The sequence below is a fragment of the Dromaius novaehollandiae genome, chromosome 5 (assembly GCF_036370855.1).
Source record: "Dromaius novaehollandiae isolate bDroNov1 chromosome 5, bDroNov1.hap1, whole genome shotgun sequence".
NCBI lineage: Eukaryota > Metazoa > Chordata > Aves > Casuariiformes > Dromaiidae > Dromaius > Dromaius novaehollandiae.
In genome coordinates, this window is record NC_088102.1 from 32,796,200 (window position 1) to 32,811,077 (window position 14,878).

The window sequence follows — 14,878 nt, forward strand, 5'->3', positions numbered from 1 at the left end:
GGACTGAATGAACATGGAGAACTGATGAAAACAAAGTATTTATAAACATTTCCTGAAAGTTTTCTTTGCTTTCAGGTGCCTGTATCTCCATTGTACCTTCATTTGTCCAAGACATGTAGAGATAACGATCTTTCTAATTAAAAAAAAAAAAAAAGCAAAAATTCTTCCTCACCCACCCAATGGAAGCCTCTCCCCAAAACTCACAAGAACAGCTCTGTATTTAGAACATTTATTTATTTTTCTATGAAAAGGACACTCACACACATCTTCCTGCTTCCATTTCCTCTTATATGCTGTAGCATCCTCTGTTGAAGGTGCTGTATTTTTACCTATATAGGAACTTCTGTCATGAAGTACAACCCTATGAGGCAAGATAGGATAGAAATGGAATAATAAGAAAATGCTTAAAGGAAAATACCAATAATGCAGCCTGCTATCTTAATAAGGATCTTAGAATTTTGGATTTGGCACAGACCTTTTATTTATATGAGCAGTGCCATTGACTTAAACTAAAAGTAATCATACAGAATGCTTTGAAAATTAAACAATGAAACATATTTTGCTCCTCTGTATTAGAAAACAGTCAAATGTGTTTTGTGAACTCTTCAGTTAACAATGTGAATAGAACTTTAAAAAGAAAGTAATCTTAAAAAAATAGTGTACATTTTACTTTCCTTTAATGTAGACATTTTTGTCTATTTTGATTTTAGCGAGGCTAAAGCAATCATTAAAACTTGCATCTTGAGAATTTGTTTTCTGAAACAGTGACTGTCTTTTGCTCATCTCCTTTTGGCTTCATGCCATTTAGACAGGGTCCTTATGTAACAAGAAGGCATGCTATGACATTTTATGATGAATATCCCACACCGTTGCATGATTTTCGTGTAAGCGTACAGATGTCAATTTTCTGAAAATAACAAAACAATTTAAATGTTAAATAGCTTTTAAATTTCAGCTAGCTAAATACTTCTTATGGAATCAAGGCATGACTAGTTTTCTTCAGAAGTGCAGCAGTTTAAACATGGGTTGAAGGTACTATGGGGAGATGGACAGCAGACAGTAATGGATCAAGAATGAAGAACTGACATGGAAACTGTTCTCGTGTGAAAGACTGTTCGGTTCACTGCTACAAGGTATTCTTTACCTGAGCTCTCATTATTTTTCATAGTTATCTTGAACTTCTAGCTTTATTAATTACTTCAGCTGAATTATGGAACCGTGTGCTTTAATGTGTCCTGGCAGGTTTTCGCTGTTTTGTTATCTTGTGTCGTTTGGTTTGCATCATCATGAAAGGCAGGTACCTGAATACTCATGCATAGTTATGTGTCAGATGAGCATAAGCAATTTGTTTTGTATTTCCCAGAGGACTTTTAGAAGGTCTCCAATACTTTGTTTTATTTTCCCTTTCAGCTGTTTCTGCTGTACATACAGATTTGCCTTATTATTATCATGAATTTTCTTTTTTTACAGTATTTTCAAAGTTGGTCACAAACTGCAAAGTCACAGGAACTTTCGGAGTGTCTTATGAAATCCAGTATAATATTTGCATACAACAGTGAGAAAATATAACTGAACTGAAGATAAGACTTTCTTCCCTGATATTTTCTTTTGGTCAGAACCTATGGATAGAAATATTTGATTTCAATTGACTTCTGAGGTCTATTGCATGTTTTTTATTTAAGTAAAAATTAAATGTTTTGGTGGATTGAGCATTAGTGCATGGACTCTTGTAGGGACAGTCCTTTATTCAATAAACACAATTTAGATTGGTCTGGAATTTTTCGTGATACATCACAAAGATGAAAGAGAGCAAACCACTCACAGGAATGATAATCTACCCTCTCAGTTATTAGGAAGAAGAGTTTGAGTTAAAGTTCACTAATGTACAGAAATTTCATTTCTGACAAAAGAGAGAAAGGGAATTGTTCCGCATCCTTGATAATAGCTTCTTGCAAGTTTTATGCGTTCTTTAAGAAAAGAAGCCAAACCAACTGTTATAAAATTCAAAGTAATAAAAAATAAATATTTTCCTACAAAAACATTTTTCCTTTAGATTAAAATATGCTATTCTCTTTTCCTTTCCTCATCTAATTCTGATATAGTTGGTTTAATTTATACAGGAATATTATTGAGATAGAATTTCTGTAGCTTGTGCTAACAAAGATAAATGAAAGCAGGGATTTCAATAAAACTTTGCAAACAATTCCATTACAGCTTGTCAAATGCACACACAATCTCAGCTGTAAGTCCTTTCATTTATGTGTCAGTTTTTTCAACACCACTGACTAAAAGTATGGACTTTTGTATTCAGTCTTTGCACAAAAGAATAAAATGACAATTCAAGTGTGGAGCTTTTAACTATGTCTTTAGCTCTGGCATATTTTACTTCTGTCCAAGATTCTACACCAAAAAAAGAGAAAATTCTCCAAAAATGTGAAGGTGAACAGATCTGTTTGTTAAATATTAATAGAAATATTCCAAAACATTAGAGCAGAAAATATTCCTGTAATTTTGTTCTACTCCTTTTAATTATTTACAGGCAAGTTGCAACAGGCAAATTAAAAAGATATTAACTTTATCTTACTAGTTTGCTTCAACAATACTCACGATCTTATTATATTTGCAATTTGTAAATATAAGTGAATACAGGGTTTTCTAGCAAAATTGTCTGTGGGAACTGAACTACAAGGTCTTTGCTTTCAAATTATTTATGACAACCATGTTTACATTCATATGCACATAGGATATTCTTATTTCAAAGTTCACTAATCTGTAGAGGAAGTGGGAGTGGTAGCATATATGGGAAACACAAAGCATAGTGTCACCGATCATCTGATCAAGCTTTCTGGCATTCTTTTCACTCTTGTCTTTCTGCTTGGGAATCAGTTTGTGAGACGCTGAGGTCTAGAGAGAGCCAAGTATTTGATTAGATAAAAGAAGGTATTTAACATTTCAAGATTGCAGGTATGAGTTGCTAGTCTGTTCTTTCAGCTGCTTTTACAAAAACAAACAAAAAAACCAACCTATTTTTATAGGTTTTATGAAAAGCTATAAAAAAGCAAGCCAATCACATTAAGTCCAAACTACTATAAATTATTAAACTAAGAAATTAGATATTATAATTAGAAAATCAAGCTCAGAACTGGAACTGAATTAAATCATAGTTAGGACATCAAATTAACACATTCAGCAATCAAATCATGAAGTTAATATAGGATGCAGTCAATTTGTATGACTCCTACCACAGAAACTGAAAGAGGTAGCGATTTCTTTAGTTCTTTATGCCCAGTAGAAGTAATCTCCTGCTTTGCTTTAATACTAAAACCCAAATTCATTTACCATTCAGTCCTCAGGACAAGTTGAGACCATTTCCTGAAAACGCCTCTTTGTGAGGAGCCCCCCATTTGTCTCCCCATCCAATCTGCATTCTGGAATCCTATGTCTGCTACAGTCAACAGATCATATGTTTTTTCTTACAGTGGGAAGCTTAGATTCTCTGACAGTTCACCAAAACATTTAAAGAGAAAGCAGTCCTGTGGTTTACAAAGCATAATTCCTTTAGCTTCCTAGAGCTAGGAAATTATTCTCAGTGTTCCCCCCACAGGATAGGGATTCTTCCCAATAGTGAGGTTGGCTATACTTGAATAAGTACACATATCATATAAGTAAAGAAAATGTTAGATTAAAAGAATGTAAGAAAACAGAAAGTGAGGACTGAGGTTTTCATGCTTTGTGGCCTTTCAAGTCATATGTTACTAGAATTAGTGTTGTAGTCCAGGAACAAATGAATGACAAAGTTTATATTTCTTCTGATGATAAAGAGTTTAGAAAGCTTTTCTGTTCCTAGAGAGCCTGCCTTAGAGAGCAGGAGAGTAAGTTGCCTGTGTAAACTAACCAATTAGTAAAAAATATAATCATTTGCCAATGACTGGAAGACGGTTAATTGTAATTCCATATTACAGTTGTGTCTCTCCAAAAAGACCGAAGATTATAAAATAATAATTAAATGGAATACAATAAATCAGAAAGACATTCTTTAACAGATATAAAATAAGCTTGGTTTTGGGTCTTCTTATTTTTAGTATATTCATATCTTCATTAATTTTAGCCATTGTTGGCATTATGTGGATGGGAAATCAAGGGATTAGCAGTTGGGGAAGGGGAGACTGAGGAAGCCATGGCAGAAACATTCTGCCCTTATAAGGACCAAATTTGAAGTGGGGGTGCTTATAAAATAATTCCTTTCTTTTTCTATTTTAAAAATTGATATGCTCTTTTCTTTGTTGTTTGTGGATGACACCCAATCAATGTCTGATGTTGATTGGTTGATTATGTTGAAAATAATCTACATAATTATGTTGCTATAACTGCTGTTTCTATTATGCTGTTGCTTTATTTCTTTTATATCTGTTAGCTTTATTAGCACTACAATTTTCATGCCAATAAACATATTAAAATATCTACATTTATTTCTTGGAGTTAAATACTCATACTGTAAGTTTAAGAGATTGCTTATTCAAAATCACGTGATATCACCTAATCACAAACATTTTATGGCAGAATATAATATTTACCACTTACTTAGAATAATTATTTCTCCTTAGCCTTTTGCATTTGTTATTTTGATATGAAAATACTGTTCTTCTGATTAGGCCAAAATCCTACCTTCTGAGTTGCATTTCCTATTTCTTGCATTTACTGATAAAGCTCAAAACATGCTGCACCCTTGTCTTGTTACCCAAGAGAATATAAAGCCTCCTGCGCTAGAAACTGGGCTTCTGGGGGTACAGCTTTTGCTCTTCTTAGAGATGAGCTCGCTTTCTCCATGATATGAACAGATGCAAGCTCACAGACCCTCACAAGCCAAACAACTGGAGGCTGCATTGCCGTGCTGCGCTACCCAGTCCAAGGTAGAGCGGAGAGATGGGGTCTATGATACTAACATTTATGCTCTGCTAACATGATCACAGGATCCCAGTGAGGTCTAAGCACCATCAGCAAGCAAGCTTGCTTCTGCGTGCAAAGGACCACAGAAATAAATGTGGTTATTATTCTGTCTTAATCTTTATGGCCTGTCACAAAAGTAAGTCAGGTACACCATTTTAAACAGCATTAGATCATACTTTTCAATTGTTAGGGAAATAGGAAAACTTAAAGCACTGGTGGTTTGGAAAAATCTCCCTTCTGGAAGCTCTTTACAGTATCAGCCAGAGCAACTACATGTAATCTGAGTCTAAAAATAGTAAGAATATTAAGACTGGATAAGCAGGTCCTAGTCTCCCTCTTTAAAGAAATTGTTCCAGAATTGATACAGAATTTTAGTTGTCTATGTATTAAATCCTGTATTAAAGACATTGAAAGAATTTGGTAGAGAATTTAAATAGAAACAGAAATTATAAATAAATGAATATGTACTCACTACAAGACACAACCATAAATAAATTTTACCAAATACTCATAAATAATAGTGATAAAGCCAGTACAGTGATAAAATTTTTCCCAGAAAACATGACTAAATAGAATAAATTAAAGGAATGTGTGATCTGCTTGTGGATGTGCCTTGAACAGAAGGAGAGGTTAACATTTTTAGCTAAATTATGCATTGCAAATGGCTCATTCAGTTCATTTGCATAAGTGGCCCTGGTTCAAAAACCCACTGATTGCAGTGGAAACAATTTCACTGGCTTTAGTGTTTCTCTTCTGTTCACTTCGCTTCTCTTCTCTTCTCCTTTCTCCTTTCTCCTTTCTCCTTTCCCTTCTCTCTTTTCTCTCTTTTTTCACTATTTGGGCTTCAAACTGTAGGGGGAAGGGAAAAACAGCACAGAATTCGCTGTAGTCTACCTTCCTATGTGTAATTAACATGATAACAAAACTAGCTTTGTAAATAAAGTTATAGTTGTCTGTCTGGAAAGAAAAAGCTAGAATTTTACTGAAAATAAAATATAAATAATTTGAAGTTGCAGACAGACATCCTTACTACTGCAACCTGATGTTTTATCCCCTTTAGCTATGTTTCATAGGAAACAGATTCCCACTGACAAGGGTTGCTGGAGAGCTTTGTCTTTCAGGAATGTTGAAGCAGGAAAAATGTATACTGTTGACTTGGTGACTTCATTTCCATGTAGGCAAGTGGTACTGAGCTGCTCAGAGGTTTGCAGCAATGCATCTTGAGGAGTGTATGTGAAGGAAGAAAGAAGCCTAGTATATCAATTTTGTTTGTGATCTTTTTGGGATTATTTTTAGAACTTGCATCTTTCAGCAGTATTACCTCATTGCCACTTTTAAAAAATGTTAATATTCTTATTACTTTGATGTAAAGCATCAATCGCTTAACAACAAAACTCATAAAAATAGGAAAGTCCTAGGTAATATATCATGTTTAAAAAAAGTCAAGCAGCAATTCAAACTGCTATTATTTCTCATTCAGTCAAATAATTCAGGAAATACAATGGCTGGACTTAAGAAATAAATTGCAAAGCTTCATCTGTATTTTGTTAGCTGACTACAACACTAGTGATAAAATCAAATTCATATTTTTTACCTGCTTAAGAGCTGTGAATGGGATTTTTCTATTAATTTACATACTGAATTATTATTCAAAACTGTTACTTTCATAAGGCTGTTTTGAAGTTCAGAGCTTTACAGGAATATATCCTACAGACACTTGTTTGTGCTTCACCTTCTTGTCTTTGCATCATTCTTACTTTTCGTTGTTGCATAGTCACCTACTGGTCATGATAGATAACTTTGCTGTCAGTATGGTCACAGTTATTGAAAATATGACAGGAACACTTACAAACTTCATCAAGAATTGCGAACCAATAGGGAGCCTAAAATGCTAAAACAAAAGACCTGCATAGAATGAAAGAATAATTCATTCTGGAGTACTTGCTCTCTCTGATATACATTCTCTGCATAAACTTTGCTTGAAATATCAGCCTGGGATTTTCAGCTTGGAAGCTGCAAATTTTACCTTTTGTATTTTCCTTATTAAACTAAATACTCTTCAAGTTCTTTTGAGTCAGAATACCTACTATGCTAGAGAGTCATATTTCTAGATTGCAAGGTGGATTTTTTTCATTTCTACCTGTTTATTAATGAGCAAAAAGAAATTTCTGTAGTGTAGATGAATGACCTAGGGTTCAGGAGCCTTGTGCTGTGTTTTTTCCATGCAGAATTTCTGAGCAACCTTGATTAAATCACTCATATATTCCATATATCATTGATTTAAATCCCTAAAATCCACACTTCCCTATCTGAGAAGGATATTGGGGAGATTAATGCAAATATTTTTATATATGGCTCTGTGTGTGTATATATATAATGTATATATTATATAATAACTTTATATATAATAATATATAATATAATATTATATATGATAATATCTAGATTGCCTATACCTACATTATATAATAAAAATGCTAAATTTTCATATTAATTGATACATTGTGATTAATATTTTATAACTACATAATTAACATTATCATATACTATATACTAATGTATACTAATTTAACAATATATACTGTACATATACTCTCTCTCTATGATATACAAATATATTAATTTACAAATACATTAATATATATATCTTAATCCCTTTAAATTACCACAACTCAGGAATCAAGTTGATTATATTGACTGTAGCTGTGATAGTCTAAGGATATAAGTGAGGTAACGTTTGTGGGATATATAATATCTTTTCTTTGATCCGTTGATATAGTTTCAGAACACAGATAGGCTTTTGCACCCATAAGCCCTTCTGCTATCTATAATTAAAGGAGAAGTCTTCAGAGTTAAATGCAAGTTTTAGAACAAATGCTGTGGATGTAACAAGATATGTTAATCAGACTGAACGAAAAGGGAGTTGATAACAACAGTCTATTAAAGGGGAAAGATGAGGTGACTTGAAGTGAGTCATAAGACTATTATCTCTAGAGTTTATGATTTTGGAGAGCTGATGATGTTATTTTATTTTCCATCCTAATCTTTTGAAGTTTTATTGTTGTTCTGTTTTGTTTTGTTTTGTTTGTATTTTAGATTCCTCTTAAGGATCAATACTGAGAGGACAGAGGTGAGTTGACTGTGTTTTGGCAGATGTTCTCTCAGTGATGATTGTATTCCAGCCCATGATTTTCTCTGCAAGCTCATTCTGGTGTGTAGTGACTGTTTAATTTCATCCAAGTCGTTTCCATCTTTCCACATTTACATGTATCTCCACATTTGCTTGTGTTGCTCAGTTACATCCAGGTTCAATTTTGTGCCTGTTAGTTTGTGGAAAGTTTGTTTCTGAGAATGAGTTCAGTTGTGAAGCTGGGAGACTGGCTGAAGGCTACGTTCTGGGAAGCTGTCTTTCCAGATAGGATCCCTGTCTTGCACCTTTTAATTGCCCAGTGACTCTAGATTCCAGGATTCCAGGGTCATACACAAATGTGAGGGTGACTCTGGATCCAGACATGGCTCATCTCAAACTCATTCTGTCCAGGGATTGCAAAATGTGAGATGGGGAGATAGACAGCAGGACCTGCACTACACCAATGAGAGATCTGATTTTTTTATGCTGGGCTGTGAGGGGTTCACTGCAGAGAGGCACTGCTGGGATGTGCAGGAAGGAAATGGGACAGACTGGGCTGCAAGAGTGGCCAGGGAGCCTGTGGGGAGGGAGGGATGGATAAACCTGAACCCTGAGAGTAGTATCTGGTACAGTACTTCGACTCCTGGAGACAGCTGTGGGCTCTTGTGTTCCCTGATCATACTCGCTTGTCCCTACTCTCAGTCCCCGAGAAGATCCAGGTCTGTCTGGACAGTTCGGATGGGATGGTGACGTTTGCTGATGCCAGTAGGGGCAATGAGATCTTCACATTCCCCCTTGCCTCATTCAAAAGGGAGACAATTTACCTCTGGTTCATGGTGGAGAACAGTAGAATCTGCCTCTGACCATGTCGCTGAGACCCAAGGAGAAACATCCCTCTCGTATTTGGATTTTTCTCTCCAAAAGTCTCCTTGCAAGATAAAACTCCTGTTCAAATAGTTGATATGGGTATCACAACCGTGCTCCCCAGAGCACATGCAGGTGTGTTTTTATGGCCTGCTAATAAGACAGTTTCACAGAAGATAATAGTTATTAGATATGCAGTGAAAATTAATGACAGAGTATTTTCCTGTATGTTCTGGGAAAACTCTTAAAGGTAAAGTCTGTTAAAAAAAAAAAAGGCTCTAAATCTCCAGATATTAGTACTACACTAATTTGCAGTGAATACCTCTTTAGAGAGCAGACAATTCAGTCACCACTTCATTTCAGGTGCTGGAAGGGAACAGGCAGATTTCACTCCAGTATTCAGTTTCCTCCCCATATTCCCTAACCCATATGTAACACACACCAAACACACACTACTCAGCACAGAAAACTGTGGCATTTCAGTCAGACTCCCCCTGATGTCCTAGCTCTACTTTGTTTTGGTATTTCTGCTAAGGCAGAAAACGGTTAAGGCAGTTGAAATTCGTTTAAAGAACAGTTTTAATTTACAAACACACACTACCCCACATTCTCTATTATACTAATTTTTGTTATAGCTAATGTTAAAGCAGCAGCTACAAAAGAAGTTTCAGGGAAGCTTACCTGAAGAATCATTGTGCCCACCGAGATGCCATTCATTTGAAATGAAGACAAAATTACCACCTGAACAAAAGCTGTTGCAGAGAGATTTGGGGTTATACTCCTTGATAACAACTATGAAAAGCACTGGAAGAGGAATGATTACCTGAAGCCACAGGAAGCTCCATTTGTTTTGTTTTGTCTTTTTTTCCCCTCTTTGTATTGCTCTCTCTTTAAGTGAATTTATTTATAGAATGCCTGATTCTCTTCTATTCTTTCAATTCTCAGCATAATTGGACATGTATGCAAGAAGGCTTAGCTTAAATCTTACTACTTAAATCCTACTCTTGCTAAACAATCAGCAGTATATATTTTTAAATGTGAATTGTTTTTTCCTCAGCAGGGTAGCATTTCAATGCATGATGCTTGTCAGGTGTGTACTTCTTACTTCCTACTTAATTTTAGAAGAAATTTTATGGAGGAAATGTTTCACTCCAGTTTTAAAGACAGAACTGCTTGAAGCTCTATAGCCATTGTCACAAGATGGCAGCCAAAACAATACTCCACTTTAATTAAAGCAGTCACTTACATTAGAATAATTTCTAGTTGGAAATCATAAAGTTATAGAACTAGAAAAGCTTGCAAGATTTCACTGAGTTTATTGTTTTGTTCTGAGTAGGATTAAGGGTACCTGGATGACTAAAAGGGTACTTGGACAACTAAAAGATGTTTATTTAAAGACACCTTTTTTTTAACAAACCTCTATCAAATGGAATTCCAGAAGCACTGACTTTAACCTGGTTCCATTGCTTTATCTTTCTCATTGGAAAGCCATTCATAGTATATATCTTAAGTCCATGTGCAAAACACTTCATTTTTTTTATTCTTTGTGTGTTTTTGTACAATTGGGGAGGGATGCAGGTGTCTAAATGATAGGCAACTCTGCCATTTCAGATGCTCTAAAGCATTTAAGATTTCCTTACAAAATTGACAGATATGATACTGGATCTTCTGGAGAAACATGTCTGTTTGAAACAGCTGTCAGAAGACATGGACTGTATAAATCGGCTCTAGACACCAACGTTAAAGCAGCAAAATCCCTCCATAGAGGTACCATTGTGGTACCTGCCACAAACCTTATGTTTTGTTAGTAAAACTTACATGTTCTCATTCCCATCATTGTTGTTCTGCTTTTGACTTCCTTCAGTACGATGAGGTCTTAAAATGTGGCACCCAAAAAAATTCCAGCTGAGACCTAACAAGGCTAAGTAGAAATGGAATAACTATTTCTCAGATACATATTACTTCATTTCAGAAATATTCTTATCCTTTTGTGGGAACCTTTTTCAAAACTCACATTGTTGACTCGCTTCATGGGTCATTATAACTTTTCCAAAGTCAAAGTATTTTTTTTTCAAATACAAAATATTCACCTCTCTCAGAACTTTGCACTTTTCTTATATTTGATTTTGTTAAATTTCAGACCATTCAAATTTCAAAAATAATTGCAAATCTGATCCATTCCGAAAGGGCTTGCTACCCCTACTATTATTGTGTCACAAGTATGTTTTCTTAAGGGCCTAGTCCGTTACTTAGTTGTTAAAGACTCAAAACCCACAAGAGATTATGATAGACCCTCACTTTAAATATCCTCTCTTTTTGATAATAAATCAATTAAATATGCACTGTCTGTGAACTCAGCAAACCATGGTTTAATCTCTAACATTTTTCTTTATTTTGCTTATGAGAACCTTACACAAACTACATAGAAGACTCATTGAAATAAAGCTGTATACAGTATAATACCTTGCACTTTTCCACCAGAGCAGTTTCTTCATCAGTAAAAGGAAATTAGGCTGGTTACAAGCACCTTTCTTGATGATGTCATTTTTTTGTTATCTAAGAGATCTAGTGCTATCTAAGAGATAATCACATAATCTCTTAGATACTTAGGAGCTGTTCATTTAGCAGTTTTTGTCTGTTTGTTTTAGAATTTGGCTGATTAGTAAATAATTCTGTGTTCTCATTTTTTCCCATTGGCTGAAATCTTGAAGAACAAATATTCCCATGAGATCTGATATCTGAGATCAGGACCAAGATTATACATTTCAGGGCCCTGAGCACATCCCCTTCTCATCGTGTCCTTGTAATTTGCCTGCCTGGGCTCAGGGCCAGGTAGATAGAGCAGAGGTGATGACCCTGTAGAAAGTTAGAAGAAGGCTCCTATGGCCTGTCCTTTTCACCTGGGAGTTGCTTTCGAGCTGTGGCTCTCACACTTGATGCGCATCTAAGGTTATAGTGCAGCAGCGCTGTAGCCATGCCTGTGGCGGCTGGCCATGTACCCCCTTCACCTTGACCATGAGCCAGACCTGTGGGCTGGCTTCATCTAGATCTGTACTAGGTACTTTCCTGGTGATCAGTTGACTTTGTCTGGTGTTGGTTATTATTACTTGTACCTGACCCCGACTTCACTTCCTGGCTTGACCTTGGATATATCTCATTGGTATGAACCTGTCTGGCAAGCCGGACTCCTGGTAGCCCCTGGTGCCCTGCTCCCTCGTGGGTGGTGGGACGGGTCCTGGCTGCAAGGTCCTGCCCTGCCACCACCAGCACCCCAGCACGGAGAGCCACCAGCCCTCATGGTGCCCTGACAACCAAGCCCTTCCGCGCTAGCTTCCAGAAACAGCTGAAACCATATGAAAGACTCCAGAGTTTAGTTAGAAGTGGGTTTGCATCTGAAAACGTGAGACAGTGATTTGAATGATGCAGGATTCTGTTTTTCAACAGCAAGTGCTGATAAAGGTTTAATAGGAAATACAGTAAAAATACAGCCCACTCAGATGTACAAAGAAAAATCTAGATTAAAGATCCTCCTTTCTATTTTATCAATTAAACTTGAGTGACCTAACCACAATTTGTGATCTGTGCTGCTCCATTTTCTGTTTGGAATGCTTTATTATACAGATGTTTAATTACATATTCATTACAAAAAAGTAAATGCAATTTAGTTATGAGCTTTTTACATTTTACAACTTCTCTTCCTTTGGTTTTAAGTAAGAGTTCAAGCTAGGCAGAGATGCAGTTAACAATGAAAGTTTTGATAAAATCAGAATATTTCCCTAAAACCCACAGATTTTAATATTTCCCTCCCTTACAAACCAGCAACAACAAATTAGTCAGAAAGTCCTTGATTGTTTTTAGTACATGTGAATTTTAACAGATAGAGGAGGAAAACGCATTCTGATATTTCATGTCTTTAGAAAAGCATCCTTTATCCATAACCATAGAAAGGAATGTTGAGAAATCCCACCTGCAAAAAAAGTACCTACAGCCTGAATAGTCGTACCTCCTATACCCCAAGGTTAGGCTGAAGACAACAGTTGCCAAAGAGAAAAGATGGCCTATAGAGATCAGTACTGTTTCCTCTAGAAGGCTAGTGAATTATGACTGTAATCTTAATGGAATTTTGGCATTTGTATTATAACAGTTTTCTTTAGGATGTCTATCTTATATTTCATTAGCATGACATTTTTTACGTTCAAATTTTAATTTTCCATTCATTATTTATAACACTTCTGAATTCATAATTCATTGAGTGCAAAATGTTGAAATAATGAAAATTACTATCTGGATAAGAGAATGACCTGACCTCTTGAAAAAATACTGGCTTCCCTACAGTATCTAGATTCTGCTTTAATTATGCCCTAGAATACTGTCTTATGAATAACACTCATTAGATGCCTTGATAATTCAAATACATTTGCCCTTAAAACTCTGAATTTAATTGTACTGCTGTGTCTATCCATCCTGTTCTAGGAAGACATGAGTTGCACATGCCTAAAACTCCGAAAAAAAATTATGCCACAGTCTAAGGCACAAAACTATTACTTAGATATTAGTTTCACCTACAATGTTTGTTAAATGTAGAGAATTATTTTCTTCCCTCCACCCCCTCCACTGGACATTAATCTTTGTTATTATTTTAAAGAATCTGTAGAACTGATTAAATATTTATTCCTAAATCTATCTTTTGGTTCTGATTAAAGAACTCACTTCTTGACAGTTTTTGCCATTATTTATTCTACAACTTGTTAAACAATCCATTTTTTATCAAACTAATCTTCAGGGAGCTCTAGAAACCAGTGACAAGAGACATAAAAATATAGCTTCTCCTAAATCCATAGATTACTTGGAAATAAGTAATAAAAAGACTTAAATTATCTTCTGTATGCAAAATCCAGGGAAAAGCACAGAGCCTATAGAGGAAGATGACGTTTATGGTTGACAGCTTTGGTAGCTTGGTTACTGGAGATCGTACCTTGATTGGATTATATAAAAGAACAGAAACAGGACTGTGTATAACATTTCCTTTCTTACTTTCTTTTATCTTTCTGAAAAGATCTAAAAGATTTTTTTGATAGCAAGGTGACTGTATAGTTTAATGAATTTTCATATATAAAACAGTCAAGTTAAATTCTGCTAAATATACTGTTTTGAGTGGCTGGAGACTACTTGTGGATTTAGTTTTATCTCCTAGTTTGGTATCTGACTATCACTGACACTGATATCAAGAGTGTCACATCTGGCAGCTGGAGTCTAATGCTATTGGTGCATACCTTTCTTTCTGTTAAACAGCTCTAAATACCTATATTAAATGTTCCTTGTGATAAATATGATCATTCAAGTCCTAACAAGCTTCTTGGAATCTTAAGCAAAGATTTCCCTTGCATATCTTGCTTGAGGTTTGAACCAGGACTTGCACTCTACTTGAATGCAACATGGTCCATCAGACTGCAGAGAGTTAAAGTGGAGAAAAGGCTGCCTTTCTAGTCATTCATTTAATATTGGAAATTTCCCTGAGGTAATCATTTGCCTCCCTTGTTGCTATGATCTGAAGAAGGAATTTGAGTTTTCTGTCTTGTACTGTCAATTTAATCCTATCACATTACATGCTATTTTGTAGAACAATGCTCTCAGCCTCTTCTATTTAAAAATGTTCAGTGTTGTATGAAATGCTTACAAACTCCCCAGGCCAAAGGAAAAAGTAAATGTAACTTAGTGCTTAAACCATTCATTAAGGGAGCAGAATACCTGTGTTACAATCTCTTTTCTGAAAAGCAAGTCAATAACAAATTTTAAAATGAGGTGCCTCACCTTTCCAGTTATCATCCTACCTGCTGGGCTACAGTGTGAAAGAACATTGGGAAATTCACCTCAGCTTTTCTGCACTACAAGGATGACCTTGCTTAAAGACCTTCTTCATGAGTAAGAATCCCAAGC

At 35.5% G+C, this 14,878-nt stretch overlaps 1 long non-coding RNA gene across 2 annotated transcripts in view; it reads left to right on the forward strand.

The window, feature by feature from the left end:
- The first annotated feature begins 977 nt into the window (after nt 1–977).
- Nucleotides 978–14,878, forward strand: part of LOC112983267 (uncharacterized) — a 153,415-nt gene continuing 139,514 nt past the window's right edge. For both annotated transcript variants that reach the window (XR_010389612.1, XR_010389613.1), the window contains exons 1-2: nt 978–1,133; nt 8,044–8,077. This is a non-coding gene — a long non-coding RNA (uncharacterized LOC112983267). The remainder of the gene's footprint in view (nt 1,134–8,043; nt 8,078–14,878) is intronic.